Below are 13,007 nucleotides of genomic sequence, written 5' to 3'. Positions count from 1 at the left end.
CTCACCTCTGGTGGGGTAGAGAGGAGAGAGACAGGGGTTAGAGAGAGGGGACAGGGGGTTAGAGAGAGGGACAGGGGGTTAGAGAGGACAGGGGGTTAGGGAGGAGAGGGACAGGGTCCAGACTCACCTCTGGTGGGGTGGAGAGGAGAGAGACAGGGGTTAGAGAGAGAGGGACAGGGGTTAGAGAGACAGGGGTTAGGGAGGAGAGGGACAGGGGTCCAGACTCACCTCTGTCTAATTCAGAAGTGTCAGATAGAAACTTATGGCTGAACCCAGATTGACATTTCAGAACCATAGGGTTCTATCTGCAGATGTCAGAACCATAGGGTTCTATCTGCAGATGTCAGAACCATAGGGTTCTATCTGCAGATTTTAGAACCATAGGGTTCTATCTGCAGATTTCAGAACCATAGGGTTCTATCTGCAGATGTCAGAACCATAGGGTTCTATCTGCAGATGCACCCCCTGCTGTCCCCAATAGGGGTAATATTTCAATAACCCTTTGAAGAACCCTTTTTGGTTCCAGGTAGAACCCTTTTGGTTCCAGGTAGAACCCTTTTGGGTTCCATGTGAAACCCTTTCCACAGAGGGTTCTGGAACCAGAAAGGGTTCTACCTGGAACCAAAAAGGTCTCTCATATGGGGACAGGGGAAGAACCCTTTTGGAACCCTTTATTCTAACAGTGAACAAAATAATTCTGAGATGTGAAAACATTGATGCTCCATATCTCAGAACATTGCTTAGCTCAGGTAGAACCTGATAGACCCAAGGTCACGGGATAAGGTGACGTTTGGGACGCATCCCTGGTACATGGGGCAACAAGGTCATGTGTTGGAAAAAACATGTTTGTGTTTGAGGTTTGGACTCACGTGCACAGAATTGACTGGTCCTCACGCTCTGTGGAGAAAGACAGAGAGAAAGGGAGGGAGGGAGAAAGGGAAGGGAAGGGAGGGAGGGAGGGAGGGGGAGAGGAGGGAGGGAGAGAGAGAGACAGAGAGACAGAGAGGGATGGGGAGAGGGAGGGGAGGGAGGGAGAGATAGGGACGGAGGGAGATGGAGAGAGGGTGAGAGAGAGAGAGACAGAACAGAGAGGGATGGGGAGAGGGAGGGAGGGAGGGAGAGAGGAGAGATAGGGACGGAGGGAGATGAAGAGAGGGTGAGGGAGAGACAGAGGGATGGAGAGAGGAGGGGAGAGAGAGAGGAGGGAGAGATAGGGAAGGAGGGAGATGGAGAGAGGGTGAGGAGAGACAGAGGGATGGAGAGAGGGAGGGGAGAGAGAGAGGGAGGGAGAGATAGGGAAGGAGGGAGATGGAGAGAGGGTGAGGGAGAGACAGAGGATGGAGAGAGGGAGGGGAGAGAGAGAGGGAGGGAGAGAGAGGGAAGGAGGGAGATGGAGAGAGGGTGAGGGGAGAGACAGAGGGATGGAGAGAGGGGAGGGGAGAGAGAGAGGGAGGGAGGGAGAGATAGGGAAGGAGGGAGATGGAGAGAGGGTGAGGGAGAGACAGAGGGATGGAGAGAGGGAGGGGAGAGAGAGAGGGAGGGGGAGAGAGAGAGAGAGAGGGAGGGCGGGGGACAGAAGGGGGAAGGAGAGATAGGGAAGGAGGGAGATGGAGAGAGGGATCTAGGGAGGGGGAGAGATAGGGAAGGAGGGAGATGGAGAGAGGGAGGTAGGGAGGGGGAGAGAGAGAGAAGCAGAGAAGGGAAACAGAGGGAGAGAGATGGGTTCAGGCAGGACAGTTGAAGCCAAGCTGAACACACCAAACATGAACTCAAGGTGCTCTGTTCACTCACACACAGAGGAAAGACTAGAGGCCAGGAACAGCTTCCCTAAATCTTCCTAAATCTATTTCTGCACCAGATTAACTTCGCTGTCACTCAATATTGGCTAAAAATAGCAGGGGGATGGAGAGGGCTACTGGAGGAAGGTAACCTTGGTAACCTGCTCCATGTATGGGTATTTTGAAACACACACACATACATACACATACATACACCCACACACACAACTTAACACACACAGACAGACTCCATGTCTGGATATTTTGAAACACACACACATACATACATACACCCACACACACACCTTATCACACACAACTTAACACACACAGACAGACTCCATGTCTGGATATTTTGAAACACACACACATACATACATACACCCACACACACACCTTATCACACACAACTTAACACACACAGACAGATGTCTGGGTATTTAGGAGATCACCCCTCTTCTGTTGGCAGGAAACTGGACCAGTAGGATTTGGGTTCTGTCTGGAATTCTATTCCCTAAATAATGCACTACTTTTGGGTTCTATGTAGTGTGGAAAGGGTTCTACATGGAACCCAAAATAGTTCTGTCTGTTTAATCCTGTTGCCTCGTCAGGTTGGTGTTCGTGGTCTTTACCACTACCTATATGTACAGAACTACAGTTGAAGTAGGGAAGTTTACATACACCTTAGCTAAATACGTTAAACTCAGTTTTTCACAATTCCTGACATTTAGTCCTCGTAAACATTCCCTGTCTTAGGTCAGTTAGGATTACCACTTTATTTTAAGAATGTAAAATGTCAGAATAATTTTAGAGAATAATTTTAGAGAGAGAGAATGATTTATTTCAGCTTTAATTTCTTTCATCACATTCCCAGTGGGTCAGAAGTTTACATACACTCAATTAGTATTTGGTAGCATTGCCTTTAAATTGTTTAACTTGGGTCAAACATTTTGGGTAGACTTCCACAAGCTTCCCACAATAAGTTGGGTGAATTTTGGCCCATTCCTCCTGACAGAGCTGGTGTAACTGAGTCAGGTTTGTAGGCCTCCTTGCTCGCACACACTTTTTCAGTTCTGCCCACAAATGTTCTATAGGATTGAGGTCAGGGCTTTGTGATGGCCACTCCAATACCTTGACTTTGTTGTCCTTAAGCCATTTTGCCACAACTTTGGAAGCATGCTTGGGGTCATTGTCCATTTGCGACCAAGCTTTAACTTCCTGACTGTTGTCCTGAGATGCTGCTTCAATATAGCCACTTCATTTCCTTCCTCATGATGCCATCTATTTTGTGAAGTGCACCAGTCCCTCCTGCAGCAAAGTACCCCCACAACATGATGCTGCCACCCCCGTGCTTCATGGTTGGGATGGTGTTCTTCGGCTCGCAAGCCTCCCCCTTTTTCCTCCAAGCATAACGATGGTCATTATGGCCAAACAATTATATTTTGTTTCATCAGACCAGAGGACATTTCTCCAAAAAGTACGATCTTTGTCCCCATGTGCGGCAGTTTATGAGCAGTGGCTTCTTCCTTGCTGAGCGGCCTTTCAGGTTATGTCGATATTGGACTCGTTTTACTGTGTATAGATATATACTTTTGTACCTGTTTCCTCCAGCATCTTCATCAGGTCCTTTGCTGTTGTTCTGGGATTGATTAGCACTTTTCACACCAAAGTGCGTTAATCTCTAGGAGACAGAACGCGTCTCCTTCCTGAGCGGTATGACGGCTGCGTGGTCCCATGGTGTTCGTGGTCCCATGGTGTTCGTGGTCCCATGGTGTTCGTGGTCCCATGGTGTTCGTGGTCCCATCGTGGTCCCATGGTGTTCGTGGTCCCATGGTGTTGGTGGTCCCATGGTGTTCGTGGTCCCATGGTGTTCGTGGTCCCATGGTGTTCGTGGTCCCATGGTGTTCGTGGTCCCATGGTGTTCGTGGTCCCATGGTGTTCGTGGTCCCATGGTGTTCGTGGTCCCATGGTGTTCGTGGTCCCATGGTGTTCGTGGTCCCATGGTGTTCGTGGTCCCATGGTGTTCGTGGTCCCATGGTGTTCGTGGTCCCATGGTGTTCGTGGTCCCATGGTGTTCGTGGTCCCATGGTGTTCGTGGTCCCATGGTGTTCGTGGTCCCATGGTGTTCGTGGTCCCATGGTGTTCGTGGTCCCATGGTGTTCGTGGTCCCATCGTGGTCCCATGGTGTTCGTGGTCCCATGGTGTTCGTGGTCCCATGGTGTTCGTGGTCCCATGGTGTTCGTGGTCCCATGGTGTTCGTGGTCCCATGGTGTTTATACTTGCGTACTATTGTTTGTACAGATGAACGTGGTTCCTTCAGGCATTTGGAAATTGTTCCCAAGGATGAACCAGACTTGTGGAGGTCTACAATGTTTTTTCTGGGGTCTTGGCTGATTTCTTTTAATTTTCCCATGATGTCAAGCAAAGAGGCACTGAGTTTGAAGGTAGGCCTTGAAATACATCCACAGGTACACCTCCACTTGACTCAAATGATGTCAATTAGCTTATCAGAAGCTTCTAAAGCCATGACATCATTTTCTGGAATTTTCCAAGCTGTTTAAAGGCCCAGTCAACTTAGTGTATGTAAACTTCTGACCCAATAGAAACTATAGCTTGTTAACAAGAAATACTGTATGTGGAGTGGCTGAAAAATGAGTTTTAATGACTCCAACCTAAGTGTATGTAAACTTCCGACTTGAACTGTATATAGCCTAGTTATCATTGACTTGGTACTGGTACCCCGTGTATATAACCTAGTTATCATTGGCTGTTTTGTGAAAAAATACATTTTAAAAATCACTTTTTTTGTGAAAATGGTTTAAAATTATTTTTGGGGTCCTTTCCAGAATGTCGCCAATTCGGCATGTCCGGGGTCACCGTTTTTAAGTCACGAAAAAATAATCTCTCTCTCTCTCTCTCTCTCTCTCTCTCTCTCTCTCTCTCTCTCTCTCTCTCTCTCTCTCTCTCTCTCTCTCTCTCTCTCTCTCTCTCTCTCTCTCTCTCTCTCTCTCTCTCTCTCTCTCTCTCTCTCTCTCTCTCTCTCTCTCTCTCTCTCTCTCTCTCTCTCTCTCTCTCTCTCTCTCTCTCTCTCTCTCTCTCTCTCTCTCTCTCTCTCTCTCTCTCTCTCTCTCTCTCTCTCTCTCTCTCTCTCTCTCTCTCTCTCTCTCTCTCTCTCTCTCTCTCTCTCTCTCACCTTGCATCATGTTCCTGTAAGCGTTATCAGTGATGGAGTAGATGTGAGGAGGAACCTCGTGGCGTTTCTTCCCCTTATATATCTGAATGATCTTCTCTGAGTAGATAGGAAGCATCTTATAGGGGTTCACCACCACACAGAACAGACCTGAATATGTCTGGAGAGGAGGGGGGAGGGAGGGGGAGTGGAGGAGGAGAGGGGGAGAGGGAAGGGGGAGGGGGAGAGGAGGGGAGGGGAGGTGAAGGAAGAGGATGGAGGAAGAGGAGAGGAGGAGGAGGGAGGAAGAAGAGAGGAGAGGAGGAGGGGAGGAGGAGGAGGTGAGAGGAGAAAGATGGGAGGAGAGGGGCAAGATGAGGAAGAGAGCAGGGGAGAAAAAGGAGGAAGAGGAAGATGATGAAGAGGAAGAGGAGGAGAGGAAAGGTTAGGATCAACATACAGTTACAACAAAATCATCATTTTTGTTCTGTACACATGACAAAAACTTCAGCACAAATTGCTCATTGACATCATGTGTGTGTGTGTGTGTGTGTGTGTTTGTGTGTGTGTGTGTTTGTGTGTGTGTGTGTGTCTATACGGATATTGTCTATACACTTGTATGCGTTTCCTGCAGTCAAATGATCAAATCACCCTCCAGTGGCCTCATGGGTGGAATGTTATTCATATGATCATTTTATAAACACTATTCAGAAAAACCCGCTGAGAAAAACCCGCTGAGAATTCTGTGTTTCTCCGTCAACTGTTGTTATATTTCAGTCTTCTGAGATGTATATAAAGTGTAATACTGGGATACAAACTCAACATTGAATACATTTCAACTCTGTATCTGACATGGTATTTTATTTCAGCCCATAACCATGTGTGTGAGGTGTATACTTTTGTTTCAAAGTAGATTTGTTTAAGACGACCCAGAAACACTCTGTGCGACGCTGATTTAGCCCACTGCAGTAAAAGGTGAACAAATAAGTGCTATCTAGAACCTAAAATGCATCTTCGGCTATCCCCATAGGAGAACCCTTTGAATAACACTTTTTGGGTTCCAGGTAGAACCTTTTTGGTTCCAGGGAGAACCCTTTTGGGTTCCATATAGGACCCTTTCCACAGAGGTTTCTACAAGGGACCCAAAAGGCTTCTCCTATGGGGACTGAAGAACCCTTTAGGAACCCATTTGTTGTAAGAGTGTACTCACGTAGATGAGGCTGGAGAAGTACCTCTCTTTGAGGTTGTGGAGGACAGAGGCCTCGTTGAGACAGGTTAGAGCTGCCATGTCCTCCACCTTACTGAACTTAGGAGGGTTCATCTTCTGGATGTCATCCTTGTTGACTGTCGCTTTCCTACCGTTAGCCAACTCTACCAGCACCTGGAGAGGAGGAGAGAGGAAGAGGAGAAGGAGGAAAAAGATGAAGAGGAGGAGAAGGAGGAAGAGGAGGATGAAGATCAGGAGCAGAAGGAAAAGGAAGAAGAGGAGGGAAATGAGGAGGAAGAGGATGAGGAGGAACATGAGTAGGTGGAGGAAGAGGAGGAGGAAGAAGAGGAGAAAGGAGGAGAAGGAGGAAGAGGAGGAAAAAGATGAAGAGGGGAGGAAGGAGGAAGAGGAGGAAAAAGATGAAGAGGAGAAAGAGGAGGAGAAGGAGGAAAAAGATGAAGAGGAGGAGAAGGAGGAAGAGGAGGAAAAAAATGAAGAGGAGAAAGAGAAGGAGGAGGAGGAGGAAGAGGATGAAAAAGATGAAGAGGAGGAGAAGGAGGGAGAGGAAAAGCAGGAAGAGGAGGAAAATGAGGAGGAAGAGGATGAAGAGGAAGATGAGGAGGTGGAGGAGGAGGAAGAAGAAGATGAGGAAGAAGAGGAGGAGGAAGATTTACTAGGGCCCTGGTGAAAAGTAGTGTACTAAATAGGGAATAGGGTGCCATTTGGGGTGTAACATCCTTACATCGTCTCCCTTCTCCTCCTTGATGCTGGCGGCCTCAAACCCCTCCTTCTCTGACGGGATCCACACCATCTTCTTGGCCGACCAATCAGCCTGCCCCACACCACTGTTCCTGAAGTCGTCGTCCTGCCGCAGGAACTTGCTGTCGTCAGAGGCGGAGTCGGCAGCCATCTTGGGAAGGTCGTCGTCGGTGACAGGAAGGTTGTCTGTGATTGGAGGGTCAGTAATTGGAGGGTCGGTCTCAAAGCTGAGGGAGAGGGAGAGAAAGAGAGAGGAAAAGGGAGAGATGAGGAGCAGAAGGAGAGATATAGGAAGAGGGGGAGATGTGAAGAGAGGAGGAGAGAGAGAGATATAGGAAGAGAGGGAGAGATGAAGAGAGGAGGAGAGATATAGGAAGAGAGGAGGAGAAAGAGAGATATAGGAAGAGAGGGAGAGATGAAGAGAGGAGGAGAGATATAGGAAGAGAGGAGGAGAAAGAGAGATATAGGAAGAGAGGGAGAGATGAAGAGGAGGAGAAGGAGAGATATAGGAAGAGAGGGAGAGATATAGGAAGAGAGGAGGAGAGATATGGGAAGAGAGCAGGAGAGATATAGGAAGAGAGGAGGAGAAGGAGAGATATAGGAAGAGGGGGAGAGATATAGGAAGAGAGGAGGAGAGATATAGGAAGAGAGGAGGAGAAGGAGAGATATAGGAAGAGGGGGAGAGATATAGGAAGAGAGGAGGAGAGATATAGGAAGAGAGGAGGAGAAGGAGAGATATAGGAAGAGGGGGAGAGATGAAGAGAGGAGGAGAAGGAGGGATATAGGAAGAGAGGAGGAGAAGGAGAGATATAGGAAGAGAGGAGGAGAAGGAGAGATATAGGAAGAGAGGAGGAGAAGGAGAGATATAGGAAGAGAGGAGGAGAAGGAGAGATATCTGGAAGAGAGGGAGAGATGAAGAGAGGAGGAGAGATATAGGAAGAGAGGAGGAGAAGGAGAGATATAGGAAGAGAGGAGAGATATAGGAAGAGAGGAGGAGAAGGAGAGATATAGGAAGAGAGGAGGAGAAGGAGAGATATAGGAAGCGGGGGAGAGATGAAGAGAGGAGGAGAAGGAGAGATATAGGAAGAGAGGAGGAGAAGGAGAGATATAGGAAGAGAGGAGGAGATGAAGAGAGGAGAAGGAGAGATATAGGAAGAGAGGGAGAGATGAAGAGAGGAGGAGAAGGAGAGATATAGGAAGAGAGGAGGAGATGAAGAGAGGAGAAGGAGAGATATAGGAAGAGGGGAGAGATGAAGAGGAGGAGGAGAAGGAGAGATATAGGAAGAGAGGGAGAGATGAAGAGAGGAGAAGGAGAGATATAGGAAGAGAGGAGGAGAAGGAGAGATATAGGAAGAGGGGGAGAGATGAAGAGAGGAGGAGAGATATAGGAAGAGAGGAGGAGAAGGAGAGATATAGGAAGAGGGGGAGAGATGAAGAGAGGAGGAGAGATATAGGAAGAGAGGAGGAGAAGGAGAGATATAGGAAGAGAGGGAGAGATAGGAAGAGAGGAGGAGAAGGAGAGATATAGGAAGAGAGGAGGAGAAGGAGAGATATAGGAAGAGAGGAGGAGAAGGAGAGATATAGGAAGAGAGGAGGAGAAGGAGAGATATGGGAAGAGAGGAGGAGAAGGAGAGATATAGGAAGAGAGGAGGAGAAGGAGAGATATAGGAAGAGAGGAGGAGAAGGAGAGATATGGAAAGAGAGGAGGAGAAGGAGAGATATAGGAAGAGAGGAGGAGAAGGAGAGATATAGGAAGAGAGGAGGAGAAGGAGAGATATGGGAAGAGAGGAGGAGAAGGAGAGATATAGGAAGAGAGGAGGAGATGAAGGAGAGATATAGGAAGAGAGGGAGAGATGAAGAGAGGAGGAGAAGGAGATATAGAAAGAGAGGAGGAGATGAAGAGAGGAGAAGGAGAGATATAGGAAGAGAGGGAGAGATGAAGAGAGGAGGAGAAGGAGAGATATAGGAAGAGAGGGAGAGATGAAGAGAGGAGAAGGAGAGATATAGGAAGAGAGGAGGAGAAGGAGAGATATAGATAGAGGGGGAGAGAGTATGATGTTATAACTATCCCTCTGATGGGGAATTCACAAAACATCAACTCAAACAACAACAATCACAGTGATTAATAGGAAATGCTACTTTAGACCTCAGAAACATTCCGTCTGTCCATCTGTCTGTCTGTCTGTCTGTCTGTCTGTCTGTCTGTCTGTCTGTCTGTCTGTCTGTCTGTCTGTCTGTCTGTCTGTCTGTCTGTCTGTCTGTCTGTCTGTCTGTCTGTCTGTCTGTCCGTCCGCCCGTCTGTCTCTGTCCAGTCTCTCTCTTCCCCCCTCTCTTTGTCTCTCTCTGTATCACTCTGTGGTTTAACAGCACATTTTAAATTCGTCCTCCAATGCCTCGTTATATCGATCTACAGCTTCAGTTTCAATCTCAATTAATTTGTTAAATAATTATTTAATAGTTATTATATAATAGTTATTTATTCAGGTTCTCATTCCCAATCTCCTACAACCGCATAGATAAATATACAGATAAATAAATGTACAGCCTCACTTATCAATCTGCCTCTCAGGTAACCCCCTCTTCATATAGTGAACTGCATGGTCCACGTCATCATTACTCACTGACAGCTCTTCTTCTCTCCCTGCTGCGGGTCCCAGGACCCACAAGGCTTTGCAGCAGCCCAGCTCCGCCTGCCCATGACCACGACGCCATAGAATATGTAAAGTATAAGCAGGATAACTGCAGCTATAAAGCCTTGAAACAGGGGTTGATAAGCCATGCTGGGAGGACGATAACGATGACCATGTTTGGTTGAAGCCTCTCCTCAAAGCCCACTGCCTCTGACGGCCCGATACAGAGAGATGCTAGGGGTTTGCGTCCCAAATGGCATCCTAGTCCCTACGTAGTGCACTACTTTTGACCAGGGCCCATAGGATTAAGGGCACAGCCAGGGACTTAACCACTTCTATTCCTTATAAGGGAACTGTGTGTCCAGTCAGTGTCTCGTCTCCTGTGGCCAGCTCCAGCCTAGCGTTACTGTTGACACCAACATGATGACCTGTCAATCAGTCAGTCACTAGGCAGCGTAGTCTCTGGTCACCGCATTCACATCTATTTATTTCTTATTTAACATTTATTTAACTAGGCAAGTCAGTTAAGAACAAATTCTTATTTACAACGACGGCCTACCAGAAGGCAAAAGGCCTCCTGCGGGGACGGGGATGGGATTAAAAATAAATAAAATAAAAAATATAGGACAAAACACACATCATGACAAGAGAGACAACACAACACTACATAAAGAGAGACCTAAGACAACAATATAGCAAGGCAGCAACACATGACAACACAGCATGGTAGCATCACAACATGGTAGCATCACAACATGGTAGCATCACAACATGGCAGCATCACAACATGGCAGCAGCACAACATGGCAGCAGCACAACATGGCAGCAGCACAACATGGCAGCAGCACAACATGGCAGCAGCACAACATGGTAGCAACACAACATGGTAGCAGCACAACATGGTAGCATCACAACATGGTAGCAACACAACATGGTAGCAGCACAACATGGCAGCATCACAACATGGCAGCAGCACAACATGGCAGCATCACAACATGGCAGCAGCACAACATGGCAGCAGCACAACATGGCAGCAGCACAACATGGCAGCAGCACAACATGGCAGCAGCACAACATGGCAGCAGCACAACATGGCAGCATCACAACATGGTAGCAGCACAACATGGCAACAACACAACATGACAGCAACACAACATGACAGCAACACAACATGGCAGCAGCACAACATGACAGCATCACAACATGGCAGCAGCACAACATGACAGCATCACAACATGGCAACAACACAACATGACAGCAACACAACATGGCAGCAGCACAACATGACAGCATCACAACATGGCAGCAGCACAACATGACAGCATCACAACATGGCAACAACACAACATGACAGCAACACAACATGGCAGCAGCACAACATGACAGCATCACAACATGGCAGCAGCACAACATGACAGCATCACAACATGGCAACAACACAACATGACAGCAACACAACATGACAGCATCACAACATGGTTCAATCATTATTGGGCACAGACAACAGAACAAATGGCAAGAAGGTAGAGACAACAATACATCACACAAAGCAGCCACAACCATCAGTAAGAGTGTCCATGATTGTATTGTATTTGGAATAGATGGGAGTTGAAATGGGATTGATCCCAACTCGGGAGTCAAACCAACTTCTGGTGATGATGGTTGTATTTGGAATAGATGGGAGTTGAAATGGGATTGATCCCAACTCGGGAGTCAAACCAACTTCTGGTGAAGATGGTTGTATTTTGAATAGATGGGAGTTGAAATGGGATTGATCCCAACTCGGGTGTCAAACCAACTTCTGGTGATGATGTTAGTATTTTTTAGGTCTATGAATTGTTGCACAAGGTGACATGCTAATAAATGAAATGGCAGTTGGAAAAAGTCTATCACCTGACATAAACATCACTCTATTATCCTAGCCTGTACGTAAACACAGCCTCTGTCAAGAGGTCTAAACCTTTATGGCACAGTAGGTAGGTAGTGTCGTGCTTATTGCCTGTTCAAACCCAACCCAACTAAACCCTTATATCACCACAACACTAAAACACAAGCTGAGACCCAGGGGATCGGGTCCTACATGGAAAAGTCGAAACGTCATCTAAATTTAGCGACAACAACTTATCTGAAAGTCCAATAAAGTGCACATTGTTGATTGAAACATTGCAAAGCAACACGTAGCACCTGAACAGGTGCAGCCCGCCTAAAACCTTGTAGCATATTTCATTTTCCAACGGTCTTTCTTCTAACAGAACTGACAATAGATATATATTTCCGTGTTCAAACAACGCTGTCCTGCACGCAGTAACAGACCTCTCTATATGTCTGTCTGTAAAGAACGGCAGGCTGTTACCGGTAGACTATTCGCATACGGCCACATTTATTTAAAAGGAAGCAGACTCAATACTCACTTTAGTCTTTCTCCGGTAGATGATGGACTCGGGATGTAGTCTATTCTACAAAGTTGTCTGGGTAAACGTTACTCCACGAGATAGCGGGACGGGACAGATAAACTGATGAGGGTTGAACTATTCTTCCACCGGATGAAGCATCCAACCAAGGTATTTAAACCGGCCCGCTCCGCCCGTGGGAGGAGAGCAGCGCGCGCGGTTCCTCCTCGTCTCTATGGTGACCAAAATTTGACAGCAGCCAACGATTTGAGGTACCAGTTTGTTTCTGCTGTCATTACCCTGGTACCAGTTTGTTTGTGCTGTCATTACCCTGGTACCAGTTTGTTTGTGATATCATTACCCTGGTATCAGTTTGTTTGTGCTGTCATTCCACTCCTTGGCATGACAAGGTTAGCTAGGACGCTGGCCTTCCACAGATGGTGACTTAGACCGATTCAATCCTACTGCCAGAGCACTTCTTTGGAATGAATGAAATAAAACGTGGATGTATTCTATGGAATAGCAAACCATGGTTACAACAAATGAAACATGTACAGGCCCATTCACCTTTTATCTAAATGACACCATTTGAAAAGAGAATGTTTACAATAGAGCCTAAGGATATATTTTATTTGTTCACCTAATTTTTGTGTTTATCTGTAGCCTAAATATTGTGCTCTCTCTTTCGCTTACTCTTTTTCCTTCCTTCCTTCCTTCCTTCCTTCCTTCCTTCCTTCCTTCCTTCCTTCCTTCCTTCCTTCCTTCCTTCCTTCCTTCCTTCCTTCCTTCTCTCTCTCTGTCTCTCTCTCTCTGTCTCTCTCCCTCTCTCTCTTTCTCCCTCTCCGTCTCTCTGGACAGAGTTTGTGTGCTCAATGAGAAAGGATCAAGATATGTGGCATAATTAGAAATTACAGCCCATGGAAATGCATGGAAATGAACCAGCTTTTGAGTTCCAAATGGCACCCTATTCCCTATATAGTGCACTGCTTTTGACCAGGGTGGTCAGGGCCCATATAGGGTGTCATTTGGGACACATATTATGTGTTTAATGCTTTCAATGCTATCTTGAAGATA

The 13,007-nt window shown here is 46.9% G+C and overlaps 1 pseudogene; it reads right to left on the bottom strand.

Annotated features, from left to right (window-relative positions):
• The window catches only part of LOC127919938 (myosin-11-like), a 52,307-nt pseudogene extending 40,230 nt beyond the window's left edge, over positions 1–12,077 (bottom strand).
• Between the last annotated feature and the right edge of the window lie 930 nt (positions 12,078–13,007).

Source organism: Oncorhynchus keta, unplaced genomic scaffold, assembly GCF_023373465.1.
Source record: "Oncorhynchus keta strain PuntledgeMale-10-30-2019 unplaced genomic scaffold, Oket_V2 Un_contig_17919_pilon_pilon, whole genome shotgun sequence".
Lineage (NCBI taxonomy): Eukaryota > Metazoa > Chordata > Actinopteri > Salmoniformes > Salmonidae > Oncorhynchus > Oncorhynchus keta.
The sequence above is the reverse complement of the archived record's forward strand: the minus strand, read 5'-3'. Positions and strand labels throughout refer to the sequence as shown.